The following is a 15,363-nucleotide window of genomic DNA, read 5'->3' on the forward strand; positions in this document are numbered from 1 at the left end:
TGTCTCAGGGCTGTGAGAGCTCTGTGTTTTCCTTTGTGATGTGAAATACCACATGGGAATGAAATCTCATTTGCACTCATGGCTGAGTCTGACCAAGATCCCCTGGGTAATTTTGCTTCTCCTTCCTATTAAAGCTTCAAAAGAGACTAGAGTTATATTTACGTTTGTAAATTGATTTCATTCTGCATTTTTGTTCATTATGATCCCACTCTTAGAATCTGAATGCACAAGAGTATTTCTCCATTCTAGGTGGAGAAGGATTGGAGTTTTATATAAGAAGAACTATGTCTAGCCTCTGTGCTGTACAAATATTCTTTGTGATTGTGTTCAGCTCTTGTAGGACTGTCAGGATGGAGAGAAGTGTGAAACTGCTTAGGTGATGGCAGTCTGGGAGTTCTTAACCCTCCTCCTGTCCACTCACCAAGGCCAGGACAATGGAGTGAAGTGGAATTGGATTTGAGGATCCATTGCTGCTGCCATGCTGGGCCCTGGCATTGTGCTTTCTTTCTGAGCAGGATGCAGTACCTCCTGCAGTGGGTGATGCAGAGTGTACATCCCTCTGCTGGGCTACCTCCTGGTGGAGATTCTCAGGAGCTCCTGTTCTTTGAACCTCACCCACTTACCCCGTTACAAAGGCACACTCAGCACGTGATGTTGTGTTGACAAACAGTTCCACTTTTCACAGTCATGGTGTGATGTTTTTTCAGAAGCCCAGCAATGGTGGCAGTAGACCAAGTTCCCTGAAGCCCCTTATGTCTGTGTCCCAGTGTAACTTTCAAGGGATATCTTTAGATGTAGTCTCTTGGGGCTTTTTGGTGATTTTAGTACTTATTTGTTGGTACCTTTGATATTGGATGCTGCACAGTAAAACCCAGTCTCAGCTGGATGTCCGTATGAGGAAAAGTTGAAACCTGTTCCACAGGATTGAGCTTTTTAATGCCCTCCCAAAACCTGCATCCTCTATGTCTTAAGCACACATCTGCTATAGCTGGGCTGTCTTGCTTTTGGTACTGATCTCACTGTCTTACCTGTGAGACTGAGGTGCTGTCTGCTGAATGGCAGCATAAACTCAACATCCACAGCCTTGATGGATCCACCCACCACACATTGGTTGTGTGCAGTAGTCACCCTTTCTCTCCTAAAATAACCCCTCATTCACTTTAAAGCATATGCACTCAAACATATTTTCTCTGCCACCGCTTTTTTGAATAGGCAAATAATACAAACTTTTTTTAAAAACATCATTTGCATACTTTCCTTTCTCAGAATATGATTATGTCTTGAAATGTTTGTACAAAAATATATAGATTGACTTTGCTATTAAGAAAGAGCCTACTTTTGTTTTGGAGCAGTTTGAAAAATTTTGTTATAAAATGCTAAATAAAAACCATTTGACAGAGTGGGGGCACAGCTGATTTTGCTAGTGTGTAAAGTAAGAAGTATTGCTTCCTTCAGAAGCTTCTCTCCTTCTTTGGGAGGCTGAAGACTGATTACATGGAGGATGTGCCAGTTTGAAAATAGTGCTGATTGCACTTGCATGGAAAATGAGTTACTTCAGCTGTTGTTCATTGCAGAAGCTGTAAAATGCTTGATTCTTCTGGTGTGCTTTTCTGACCAGAAAATAACATTGCAGATTTTTTTTTCAATTTAGTTACACTTTTTATCATCAACATTTGGTTGTGTTCTGTGTGAATGAATACTCAAATTTACATGGATCCACAGTGATATTTCTAATAAATCCATGGATGTTATTTTTAATTTCTTGGCAATCTGAGACCCAGTATTTTTGAGTTCCCAAGCCTTGGTAAGGGGAAGCTCTCCTGGCAGACTGACCTTGCAAAAGTGGCAAGTAAAACTCACAGTGGACTCCCAAGTGGCAGCAAAATTCATTTCAGAAGGAGGCAGTTTTCATACTGAGGCATGGAGAGTCCACAGATTGTACAGAATATTTTCCTCACTCTTTTTAGAATCTTGTGGCCCCTAGAATGTAGAGAAATGGAGATCCCCTAGCTCCTCTAGGCATTGAACACATCCTGCCTCATCAGGGTATCAGCAATTGTCTTAACTAGGGCTTTCCAGGTTTGTGGTGTTGCTTGGTTACCATAATTCCCACAAGTCTCAAATAAAAAAATTAAGGCAAATGTAAAAAAATAAATCCACCTGGTTTCTATTTATGGGCAAGGCTACTGTACAGTTGCAAACAAAACAGAATTATAAATCCTCTAAAGCTTCTGTAATGGTAATTTTTTTCCTCAAGTATTCTACTAGGCTACTCCCAAAGGCTTTCTGTTTGAAGTATGTTTTATATTGGACAATTTCTAGGATTCAGCACAAACTCATCATGTTCAGAAGCTGGAATCTTGACAAATTATGGCTTGTGTCATCAGCCAGTCTTGGTAAGTCCAGCTGGGATACCTTTTTGTGCATCCTTAGATCAGGGCAGGGAACAGCGTGCAAATCATAGCCTGGAATATGTTAGGGAGTATTTTCTTTAGTAATGATGATAATGAACTAACATAAACATTTGGCTGAGGATGTCTTGTCATTTTTTTAGTGTTTCAAAATGTAGTTTCAGGAGTCCTCACCTGCCCTTAAGGGGAATAATTTTTGGCGTGTGGGCTCGTGTGTTTCAGGGAAAATTCTCATCTTAATTTCAGTTAGCTGATCTTGACAAAGTACACAGACACTCTGAGAATTTGGTTATAGCATATATGTCTAAGTAGCTATTCTGCTGCTGTCCCTACTCCACCAAAGAGTTCTGCAAAATGGAAAGGTATTGTTTTTTTATCACTTCCAGGCTGAGATAAATAACAACTCTTAAGACAGTCATTCTATTGCTGTGTAACAAATGAGTTTAGGTTGCTTTTCATGAAGTTAACTCCCAAAATAAGACATTTTTGGGAAATTGTGGATTAGTTTCTTAGTGAAGAGAGCTTTCCATAAATCTGCTAGGGTCATAGACAGTGTACTTGGTTATGGTACAGTTGGTTACAGAAACCCTCTTAGTTTCTGAGAGTGGAGAAAACTAAAATAAATTGAGAAATCTGTGAGTCAGAGATTGAGGAAAGATAAACACATCCAAGTAAAGCATTCCCAGCTGTGGAAAAAAAGCTATCCCCATCTATCAGAAGTATGGTATATATTTGAAGCAGACAACAGTTCTTGTAGGAAGTAGAACTTGTAAGGATTTGCACTATGTTAATTGTCTGAGAACTTGTGCTTCACTGGGACCTAGAACTTGGTCCTCTAACCATTTTGGGCTTCCAATGGGTCCAGTTCTTCTAACAGTGGAGAGATTTCTCATCTGGTGAGGTACTAGGTGTTCAGTGGTGTGGTGTTGGATTTCTAGTGTTATCTGGCTCATGTGTGTGTGTGTGTTGTGGATCTGTTCTGGCTCCAGTACTGTCAGGAGGAATTGGATTAGGCTTGTAATGCTTTAGGAGTAAATTGTTGACTGATGTTACATTAGGAGGAATAAAAGACTGAAATAATGAGAGATCACTGGTAGGAGAATCAAGGTGCTTGCAGATATCCTATCATTTGCCCAGCTGTGATATCATTGTCTGATATCACTGAATATCACAACTGTGTCACTGAACAGAAATCTGGTGTAGGATGAGAGGTGATCCAGTCCTGAAGCTTTAATTTGGTTGTGTCCCAATCCTAATGTCAACAGATTTTTTTGCTATACAATCTCTGGCAAATACCAAATGAGGATGGTTTTAGACAGAAGGCCCTCGTGCTGCTTTACAATATTATACATCTTTTGTTGCAGTAAGAAGTGCATGGTGTAAATGTTGATGTGAATTGTCCTCTGAAGGCTGGATCCTGCCGAATGTGCTTGGCACTGCATGCCCTGGCCATGGTTAGAAACTGCAGTGCACAAAATGGAGCATCTTGGGTTAAAGGCAGGCAGAGTTCAGCTTTGGAAGTTGTCATTACTGACTGACTGATACTGACAGGATCTTACCACTGTGTTGAAGTGTAGCAGTGGCAGACAAGGAGAATCTCTGATTGGCTACATCAGAGCTTGCAAGGGTTGAGGGTACATGTCTTAAGGTCTGACTATCAAAGAAAGTGAGGTTTGCTTTCCATGTGCTAAGCGGCTACATTGGCAGTTAGGGAAATGTGACTCACTAGCTAGGCCAAAAGCAAAACCCAGAAAAGGGCCAAAAACCCCAAGTGCCATAGTCATCAACAAAATCTCACTTTTTTGTGTGTGGACCAGCCAACTGTAAATAGCCTTTGCAGTCATTCATAGCGCATTCAGAAGATCACCTGCCTTGTGCTGACTTTCTTCTCACCTAGATGTTCCATCAGTGGCCTCACCAAACAAATATCCTGAAGTAAAAGCTAGCTGTCTATAGTCCATGTGTCTATGTTTCCTTGTGTTATCACCATTCATCCCAGCTCAATATGTCTCTGATTCCACTATAAATTTGGCTTTTAATATTTTTTAAAAATAAGAAAAAAATCAACCCAAACCAGAAGCCAAACAAACTGTTCTTAACAGACTCTGACAACTTTCAGTTAATTGCAGTGCTGCTATAGTCACTATGTACGATATGGGATATATTTAGCACAGTATTTTGCACAGGTGTGCCAATCCTGTTTGTGCAGGAAATTTACTTGGGAATGGAGGGATTGCAGGCTGTGCTTGCTGTTAGGGTCTAGAAGGCTCATGGGTCTACAGTGGAATTAGAAGAGTGCAGTGTTAGAGTTTTTGAGCTCCTCTGTGTGAAGGGCGTGTTGTGAAATCCTAGGTTAAGGCTGCAGTCAGGGTTAGACATCAGAAGAAAAGGGGCCAAAGGCCTTGTTTTACTATCCTGAAGGGTAAAGATTCCTGTAGGATGAGGACTCCAATCTAGAGTGTCATATAGCTCATGTTATGCTTTGATTCTGCTATTTAGGTTCATTAAGGGCTGTGCCACAATTGAATAGCTGTTCTGATCTAGATTTAAACTTCGTGTCTCGTTCTTCTATTGTCACATATCACATAATGCTAGGATTAGGGAACTGTCAAAAGAGTCACAGCTCAAGATGGGGAGGGATTAAAATGCTTGGGTTATTTGTATGTCCTGCAGGGCTGTAGCACTGTGATGAGCACTGATTCCTGGCAGGTGTTTGGGTTTATGTTGGTTTTGGTGCTGTTGTTTGTCACCGAGCTCTGCTGGATGTGCAGTTTGGTGATATGATACCTGTAGCTCTGCTTTTTCCCTCTCCTACTCTGCAGTGGAGGACAATGTGCTGAAGGTTCTGTGAGGGGGTATCATGTAATCTCCATGCACATGGCTTTCATCAGCCGTGGATCTGCCACAGAGGAATATGGGCCAGTGTTTTTCAGCCTGCATTCTAAGGCCTGCAGAGTAACAGCATGCCTTCCTATTCCAACATCTTTTCATTGTTTGAGAATAAAAGTCACTTCAAGAATTGACCTTTCATTATAATGGAAAATTACTTGAACATTTGCATGTTAAGCAACAGTATTATCTGTGATGATACATAAGTCAAATAGCTTCCTTTTAACTGTTGTACCTTTACTCGTGATTTCCTTTCTCCGCCCTTGAGTCATTTTTTCCCCACATACTGTTTGATAACATGTCATGGACCATTGAGTAAAGACAAAGTGGTGATTTAGGAGAGGTGATCAAACTGTGGAAAGATGTCCTATAGAATTAATTAATTTTTTCAAGGTAATATATCTCATTTGGTTGGAAAGAACAAGTCTTTACTGTTAACTGTAAAATGGGGAAGGTTTAGAATTGTGCATATAGTGTGCTGTTGGTATCTGCTTTGTTACTTTATGGCGATGCAAAAGAAGAACTTTGGACTTCAATTTTTTACTTATGTTCCTTTGTGTTTTAAAATGATTTTTAATAATACCTCTCAAGGGGCAATAATTATAATTTGAGCTTGAATAATTTCATACTTGTGACCATATTTCTTGACCACATCAATAAATGGGATTCTGACATTATCTGTCACTTTCTTCTTCAAATCTTGTCAAGTTCCAAAGGACAAAAATTTTCAAAAGAACTCACTGGAGGAAAAAACCAATTTTTTAAAGTTATAAAGCTCTTCCCATTTGACTTTTTCAGGTTTTAGTTTTCCAGTGAAGTTGGAGATGATTCTCCTATGTAGCCTGGGTTGAAAAAGATCCAAGCTGGGGTTTAGCAGGAGATGTGATGCAGGGGAAAAGAATTGCTAGGATGCCTCAGTGCAATAATGTCTGTGATCTGATTTGCTGTGTTTAAATCCTAACAATACTTCCTGCAGACTATAGGCAGTACTGGAAGGAGTTAAATGTCTGGGTGTTGGCATAAGAAGTGCAGTAGCTATGAGGAATGTTTCTGTCTTCTCTGCTGTGATTCAGGTGCTCACTGGACAAAATGGATGAGTTCTCAGCCCTTCTTTGTGTCCCTTTGAGAGAACAGCCAAATCTTGCCCTTGCTTGCCCTGAAGACAAAACTCCTGGTAGGGCCATCACATAGACCTCTTCCCCAGTGCTTGGTTGGGGTATTCTGCCCAAAGACAAGGAATTTGGCATGCCTCCCTCACCAGGTTTCCAAGCCCTCTCTTCATCTCATGGATCTGTGCCTGTTGTGTAGATTCCAGCACCCAGAAATGCTCTTTAACACTGACATGTGTGACTACTTGTATTTCTTCATTGAAGCATCACATTTTAAATTGCTCTATTCGTTCCTTTGATTTTGAACATAACTGTAACTCAGCAAGCCATGCAGAAATGTGTGTTAAGATGGTAATGGACTTTGGGACATAAGCTGAGAGAGTCTTTGTTGTGGGAGCCTTTGCCAGGTGAAGTGCTTCAGGGAACATCTGGCTGCTTTGGATGCAGAAGCAATTAAGAGCTTTCTGCCTTGCTTTAAACTAAAACCTGTGATGCTGACAAGACTTTTGCAGTCTAAAACTCATTTCGGCCTTGGCAAAATATGTAGTTTCAATGAGGATAAAATGAATTAAATATGACAGCAGTCACACATTTCTAGTCTGTACACAGAGTAGTGTTTTGTAGTACAGAAGGAAAAATTTGTCTGTAAAGACAGTCCAGTCATAGGGGCTTAGTAGAGGCTGATTTCAGCAATCAGGATGTTCAGAAACATTGCAATATTCTTTTAGGATTAGCTGAGGGACTGCTAAACAGATCTTATTCCAAAGCAAACAAGGACCAGGGTGCAACTCACTTAACAGCTGCCAAAGAGGAATAATTTCTATCTGGCATGCATGGTAAGCCATAGACCATGACTGCCTTGTCCTCACAACTACACCAGAGAATACAAAACTTATCTGCTTCCCTGCGCTGATGAAATTGGGAGACGAGTTTCCACTCATCTGTGTATGGATGTAAATAGGCACTCAGTTTTCCATGTGGTTGTGTGTCTTTAACTTTGGGGACAATTCCTCTGAAATTTATATGTAAATCAGCAAAGACCTTGTATTGTGAACAAAGTGCTGGTGTCACCCAAAGGGTTTCCCTTTGTTTCATCTGAGTTAGTATTCTTGAGATGATAATGTTGTTTCTGGAGAATGACCACCGTGAAGCTGCACTAGTGCTGCTCAGAGGGGTTGGATTAGTAGCTGCTATGTTACTGTAACTTGCACCTACTGCTCTCTTGCATTAATGATAAAATAATTTTCATTGCTTAAGTTTATCTTTCTGCATATCCCATGTGCTGGCTAGTTTGAGCTTAAAATACAGGCTTTAAAAAATGGGTTTGTTTCAGGGGAGAGTTGTATCTGTGGTCAGGAATGGGACTAACAATGAAGCTTAGGTGATTGCCTGAGCTTTCATGGCAATGAAGATAGACCCTTAGAAAAGCCCTGTAAAACAGGTAAGGGCATCCCCACATGCTGACCACAGCAGTAAAGGAATGAGGGATGTTTTTTTCACAAAACTCTTCCATAAGAAGACAGTAAAGCAAATTAAGAAAAAAAATTAAGTACTTGTTTGGATTTTTTTAACTTCAGCTCTTTTTGCAGGAGATACAGTCTTTTGGAGAAGACAGAAAAATAGGAAGAGAAACTGGAGTGATTTGCAGTGGTAAGATACTTTTTATCTCTTTTCTGATCTTTCAGATAGGAAGTTTCTTTGCTTACAGGTCTGTCAGTGCAAGAACAAGAAGCCAAGAACTTTGGGGGCTGCTTTCACCAGAGCAGTGCAGTCTATTTGAACATATTGGAACTTGAATCATATGGAAATCATAGAGTGGCTTGGGTAGGGAGGGACCTTAAAGATCCTCTTGTTCTGAGCCTCCTGCCGCAGCCAGGGACACCTTACAGTAGACCAGGTTGCTGAGGGCCCCATCCAGCCTGGCCCTGAACAATCTCAGGGATCGGGCAGTTTTTTCTCCAGAGTCTGTCACTCACCATTCTGTATAAATTTCTCTCCTTTGTCTTATTCCTCTCTGTCATTAAGTTAACTAGCTTATGCTATATAGTCCTACTGCTTCTCCTCACCATCTCCTCATCTTTTTATTTGTTTGAATGACTGTGAAGATGTAGCATGGTTTGTAACTGAAAGTTCTGCTGAACTGGTATTCTGAAGTCATATCACACCAAGTATAGTCCAAACTGACATTCAGAGGATAGTGGGAAAGGATAGTATTGTAGTAATTAAAAAAAATTAAATGCACATGTAGACTACAAAACTGAGAAAAGGGAGCTCTGCAATTGCCTAATTTTAGAGGTCCAAACTCCATGGTTTTTGTCACTTGTTTTGGAGAAAATATTTCTTTGAACATATCAAGGAATTTCTTTTGCCTTTTTGTCCAAAGGAGACAGTTTCTCTGTGTTCAGCATCTTAAAAATCATAAGCTAAATCTGTTCCAAGCCTCAATCTAACAAGTTTAAAGGACCTCATCCTTCTGTGTAATTCTAATAGAGATGACCATTTTTTTCAAATGTCTGTAAGGTTCTCCAGTTTCCTTGCAGCTTAGGACACCTGGATTGTGTCCCCTATAAATGGCTTCCTGAGAAATCTTCACTGCATCACTTAACTCCTCAATTTTAAATCTGTAAGATGAGATAACAGTATTCTGCACTTAAGCACGGCTGTCAGAATGATAAATATGATTATGTATTGAAGTTTCTGAAATGCTCAGCACCATAAATAAATAAATAGATGGAAGGAGAAGTAGTTTCATTTGCACATATTCACTTCATGCAGCCTGTTACTTTGGTGGAGGTAGTTATGATGTTTCTTAAGGATTTCCTTTTTGCTTCAGATTTTTTACACAGAATTGCCACATGGCAAAGTTTCAAAGCTTTTGGTAGTGGAAAGCTCACAGGGAGTGGCTGAATGGAGTCAATGTGGTAGTTAATATTCAGCGTACTAAACTCCATAGTGGTGAGCTGTGTGACTTCCTCAAAGGAAAGAAGAAAAAGATACGTGCCCAAAGTGGTTCTTCGGCATCTGCTGATCACAAGTGTGGCCAAGTACATGATGCAATATTGCTTGTCTGGCTCTGAGCTCTGTACAGTACAAGCAGAGTGACTCATTGGGTCAGTTACTGACCAGAAGTTGAGCTGTCAGAAACAGATGGGCTGCCTAGAGAGCGAGATATCTTGGAAGCATCTCCACCCTTGTCAGCGGTGTTACACAGCACAGGCATTTCTCAGAAGCAGTGATTTCTGGGAAAGATGTTGGTTTTTCAGCTGCCCTTGGTCTTCCACACCAGAATGATGCCTTGTCGCCCTGAGAATAAGGAAACTTGCTGGCTTGTTAGGGAAGATCCATATTTGTGAATCTTGTACTTGGAGGGGTAGTAATAAGGGAGGTCAGTAAAGATCTTAAACTTGCAAAGAGATTGTTTTTCAGTTCTGAGAAGCCTTCAGATTGCTACTAAAAGATGGCTGTGTGTAAATGTTCTTTTTGCAAATGAGGCCAAAATTTTTAATCAGCTCTGAAAATCTTTTCCTGTAGTCCCCTCCACTTCTTTACTTCTCAGCAGAATGAGAATAACAAATGCTTCCTCAGACTGTAGAGTTGGGGTGAGGATTATACTCAGCTCAGATATATGGAGGTAAAGTGCCCTACAAGTATCTAGAGAAATAAAATTTTTGTATACACTGAATACTGGGGCAAGTTCTAGATCAGAATCTGAGAAGAGAGTATACCAGTCTGGGATGGGTTTTCAATGTGACTTGCTGTGGTAGGTTCACCCTGGCCAGCAGCCAGGCACCTACACAGCTCCTAACTCCCTGCAGTAGGTCTCCAAAGGAGGGTGGAGGAGAAAATAGGGAGAACAAAAGACAACTCCTGAGTTGAGTTAAAAAAACATTTAATAGGTGAAGAAAAGCTCAGGGGGTGAAAAAGAAGCAGAGCAAGGGAGAGGGCACACCAGGTGATGGCAGACTGATACCCAACCAGTCTCCAAACAACAGCCAAAAAATTTGCTTGAAAAGAAAAATATCCTTTTGTTCCTTTATCCCAATTTTTATTTCTGCCCTTGAGGATACATCACATGAAATATCCCTCTGGTCACTGAGTCAGCTGTCCCAGCTGTGTCCCGTCCCAGTCTCTTGCCCACCCTCAGCCTGGCTGTGGGGGTGTAGTGGGAAGCAGAGGTGGCCTTGACACTGTGCAAGCACAGCTCAGCAATAGCCAAAACACTGGTGTGTTGTCAGCACTGCTGGAGCCACAGAGCCAGAACCCAGCACCGTGTGGGCTGCTGTGAAGAAAGTTGACTCCATCCCAGTCAGACCCACCACAACCCAAATCATACTACTTTTTTTACTTACTTTTTAATGTAGTACTGAAAAAGGAATTATCAGAAGAACAAAATCCTATTGTAACATCTTAAGAACAGAGTATTCTTCATTAAAAATGTTTTCTTGTATGTGCAGATGTGAAATTTTCATTAGAATCATGCACACTTCTGAAACAGTTCAAAAATACTTAAGAATTTGCTGAAGTTCATTTTTCACTGAAAATTGTGTAAAAAAAGTTGTTTCAGGAAATTCAGTAGCACTTAAGTGTTTGTCTGAATAGTGTTTGCAAATTCAAGCTGACTCTGTCCTGCAAGAACAATTCTGGAGAAATTTCACCCAGTGTGAACATCAGACCTATGTCAGAAATGGGTAATTCTCTAATTGCCTACAGGTGCATCTTGTTGCTGTCTGTGTAAGTATATAATTCTGTGCCTTAAAATTATCAACTCTGTGAGTCTTATCATGAGACTGGACCAATAAAATGCTTTCAAAATTGAAACATTAAGAATTAGACTTATGGGCTCATCATAAGAAATGGAAAAACTAAAAAATAAAAGATTTTAAGTAGGAATGAAATCTTAGTTCACTTCTGAAAAAAAATCAGTGAATGGCCCTGTTCTTCCCTGCAACACCTTTTGGTTATGTATGCTGCTGTCAGTGAAAAATAACTGGCAGCTATGTGATGCAAAGAGTTCAGGTAATTGAGATTAGAGCTCCCTGATTACTTTGATCAATATCAAAGTCTGAAACTGAAAGCAAGTTGAGCTTTCACAGATTTTTTTAGAGAAAATAATTGAGATTAAAGGAGACTCTCGAGTTCTTGAATTGATTCTTTATTTTTAGGGTATTTGGCCTGCTTTGTTACTGGTGGCACTTCTTTATTCTACTTGTTAATGTCAAGAGAGATAAGTATTTGTTCCTGGTAGCGAAAAACATCACAAAGCATACACAAATGGATAGCAGTGTGACAGGTCTAAATGTCAGAGTTCAAGGCAGCCACCTCCAAACCTCTTACTAGGTTTGTCAGTCAATGCTGGCATTCCAGGAGAGAGATGACATTATGGGATTTGGTTGATCATGCAGTAAGCACAGTGAAACCGAGACTCCAGTGCCTTCATAAAAAGTTCTGTGCAATTTCTCATGCCTTTTTAACATTGAAGCATTGACTTCAATGAAACTTTCCTTGTATGGTGGAGAAGAGTGAACATATTCATAAAGGGCAGCCCACAGTGAAGGCAAAATAGAATTGCCCCTCTCCAGTATGTTTTGAAATAGTTCAGCTGTAAAGTTCATGATTAGAACAGGTAGTTTTTCTTTGCCAGTGATAACTTCCATTTTTTGTTCCCTCTATGGAGCAGGAGTTGGAGCAGGTTGGAAGAATTATGGAAATCTTTGTTTTCAATAGCAAAGGAAGAAATGTTTTCTGGGGCTACTAGGATGGAGTGTGTATTCTGCTATAAGGGAGGATCAAGGCAATAATTTGTGCCCTGTCCAAAAGCGAGGTGTATGTGGGGATAAAGTGGTGAAAGAGTTCTTGTATTTTTCTCCAACTGCACAGTTCAGGCAGTTAAAAAAGAGCCAAAGCATTCCCTGTTGCTGTGCTCTGACTGTGAGCAAGGTGGCTAGACTGTCTGAACTCAGTTAATGAGCAGAACCCATGGAAAAATAGTGATAGAGAAAGTTCAGGTCTTGGCAATGTGTCAGTGTTATTGGCAAGTAAATTTCATGTTTAAGGAAGACAGCCAATGGAGCTGAATCTCATCCTGTGTAAATTGTGTCTCATATATGGGTCTTTTTTTTTTTTTGTCCTCCATTATTGGAGAGTCCAAATATTGAGCAACTATAAATCCAGCTCTCTTCATCCAAAGTCCTTGGTTCTGTGGTTGCCAGTGACAGAGCTCTGTTAACCACAGAATGCAGTCACATATATCTGCTGCCTGCAGAGCCTGCCCTGCTTGTTTTGGTGTGTGGCTGAATTGGAGATGTGAATTTGTGGCAGCTCTGTGTTTTTGTCTACAGTAAGAAATCTGTATGAGTGACTGCCAGGACTGCTCATTATGAATGAAGTTGATATCTTTGTGAATGGCTTCATGAAAATACAGTCAGACAATTTGTAAAGGACTAGCTGTTCAGGAGTTACCTCTGCCTTTACTTGGTGAGGCTGTAGAATAATGAAGGAAAGGCATGACTGATACAACGCTTTACTTGATAATAAATGCTGTGATCAGCTCTTCTGTGTCTGAACAAGCCACAGTAACTTCCTGCTTTGTTAAGCTGAACTTTGCTTATCTCAAGTTTTGCTGTGATTTGGGCTTTTTGGGAAAGGATAGCTGGCTAACAGGGATTTCACTTAGCTGTTGGGGAACCCTTGCTTAGCTGGTGCTTGAGAAATGTTTTGGCTATGCTGAAGTAGCTTCACCAAACCCCAACAAAACCCATTTGATTGGGAAATTCCTAGCTAGCTCAGTTTATTGTCTGGCAGTTGCAGTTCTTACTGCTGACAGGATGATTAGAGCAAGTTGAGATACTGGGTGTTTGACTTCCTGAGACTTTGGCTTGCTCAGTGTGGTAACTGTTAACCAGCATGGGGATTTTGATAGTGCCTACATGCAATACATAAGAGCTTGTCAGTGCTGTTGTAATGTTGCTAATTAACAGCAGTGAGAAGAGAGACTTAGCAGTTAAAGCAATTTTGAAATTCCCATAGAAAACTTGCTTTTTTGTGTGCTTCTGGTGGATTGACCCTGGCTGGATACCAGGTGCCCACCAAAGCCTCTCTGTCCCTCCTCTCCTCAGCTGGGTAGGAGAGAGAGAACATAATAAAGGACTCGTGGGTCAGGAGGACAGGGATAGATCACTCAGCCATTACCATCACAGGCAAAACAGACCAGACTTGGATAAATTAGCTTAATTTGTTACCAGTCAATAAAAGTAAGGTGATGAGAAAAAAACCCCTAAATTTTGAAAAAACGCCTTCCCCTCAGCCCTCCCTTCTTCTCAGGCTTAACTTTACTCCCAATTTCTCTAACCCCTCTCCAGAGCAGTGCTGGTGGGTGGGTAATGTGGGTCACGGTCAGTTCATTGCCCATTGCATCTGCTGATCCTTGTTCCTCAGGGGAAGGATTCCCCACACTCTTCCCTTGCTCTAGTGTGGGGTCCCTGCCAGGGAACATAGCCCTGTGTGAAGTTCTCTAACAGGGGGCTTCTCACGAGCTACAGCTCTTCACAAACTGCACCAGTGTGGATTCCTGTACTGCACCAGCAAGGGTCCCTTCCCATGGGGTGCAGTCCTTCAGGCACAGCCTTCTCCAGCGTGAGCCCCCCGTGGCATCACATGTCCTACCAGCAAACTTGCTCTGGCATGGGCTTCTCTTTCCAAGGGTCCACAGGTCACTGCCAGGAGCATGTTCCAGTGAGGGCTTCCCACAGGGATACAGCCTTCTTCAGGCATCCACTTGCTCCAGTGTTGTGTCCTCCACGAGCTGCTGGGGAATTCCAGCTCTAGTGCCTGCAGAACCTCCTGCCCCTCCTTCTCTACTGATCTGAGTGTCTGCAGAGCTGTTCTTTTTGCATATTCTTTCTTAGTCCTCCCTCCAACTGCAATTGCTGCTGCACAGCTTTTTTCACCCTGCCCTTCTTAACTCTTATTCCAGAGGCACTGCCGTGGTTGCTGGTGGGATTGACCTTGGCCATTGGCAGGTGCATCTTGAAGCTGACTGGCATTGACTCTATCGGACATGAGGGAAACTTCTGGCAGTTTCTCACAGAAGCCAAGCCTGTAACCCCTCCACTATCAAAACATTGTCACACAAACCCAGTCCAGTATCTGAAACCTGCTGGTATCCATGTTTGCCCAAGTAAAGTGGGTTTGGCATCCTTTAGCACACTGAGAGTTTCAGCTGGTAGGGCCTGCAGTGATAACTACAAGTTAAAGCTTAACTCTTGAACACTGAATTCTGTGCAGCAAGTAGTATTTTATCTTATCTTCCAAAGCTGTGTTAAAGGTTCATCTTCAGAAATTCTGGACGGATGCAAAGTAAAGGTTTGTCCATAGATTTTATCATTTCATGGATTCTGGCATGCCAGAGATAGATCATTGATGGTGAATAGAGACAAGCAAATGAGCTGAAAGATGCTCTAGAATGTGTATCTGTGCTATACAGTGTAAGTGAGCTTACCTGGCTTTGAGAAAAACACCTTACAATAATACATACTTTTGTTTTCTTGAAAATTGTCCTCAATAAATAAAGTATTTTCTTTTTATTCTGTTAATAAAATTACTCCATTTGCTGTCCATATGTTGCAGCTAGTCAGCTTTATCTCTGGGTTGTCCTTTCCAAGTTAAAAAACCTGTAATTTAAAAAAAAAATCCAAAATCTTAATATATCTGTCTAAACAGGGACCTCAGTTCATGCATTCCAGCAACATTTCATATGCTATTGACCTTCAGAAACAGAAAAATTTTTGAGATTGTCCCTTGACTACTGGGGAGGGTATGGAAGGGGGCACTGGTTAAGGCACTTTTGCATATTTTTGGCAGTATGCAGTCTGCATTGATTGACTGTACTTTTGCAATTAATGTTGATGTTGCTAGGTAGTGTGGGTTTCAGTTGAAAAAATTTATGGGTTTCCTTT

At 41.1% G+C, this 15,363-nt stretch overlaps 1 protein-coding gene across 4 annotated transcripts in view; it reads left to right on the forward strand.

Annotated features, from left to right (window-relative positions):
• The window catches only part of SPATS2L (spermatogenesis associated serine rich 2 like), a 125,358-nt gene that overhangs the window by 58,291 nt on the left and 51,704 nt on the right, over positions 1-15,363 (forward strand). For all 4 annotated transcript variants that reach the window (XM_059475982.1, XM_059475979.1, XM_059475980.1 and 1 more), the window contains exon 2: positions 7,999-8,059. The gene's annotated coding sequence lies outside the window, so the exon portion shown is untranslated. The remainder of the gene's footprint in view (positions 1-7,998; positions 8,060-15,363) is intronic.

Source organism: Ammospiza nelsoni, chromosome 7 (genome assembly GCF_027579445.1).
Source record: "Ammospiza nelsoni isolate bAmmNel1 chromosome 7, bAmmNel1.pri, whole genome shotgun sequence".
Classification (NCBI taxonomy): Eukaryota; Metazoa; Chordata; class Aves; order Passeriformes; family Passerellidae; genus Ammospiza; species Ammospiza nelsoni.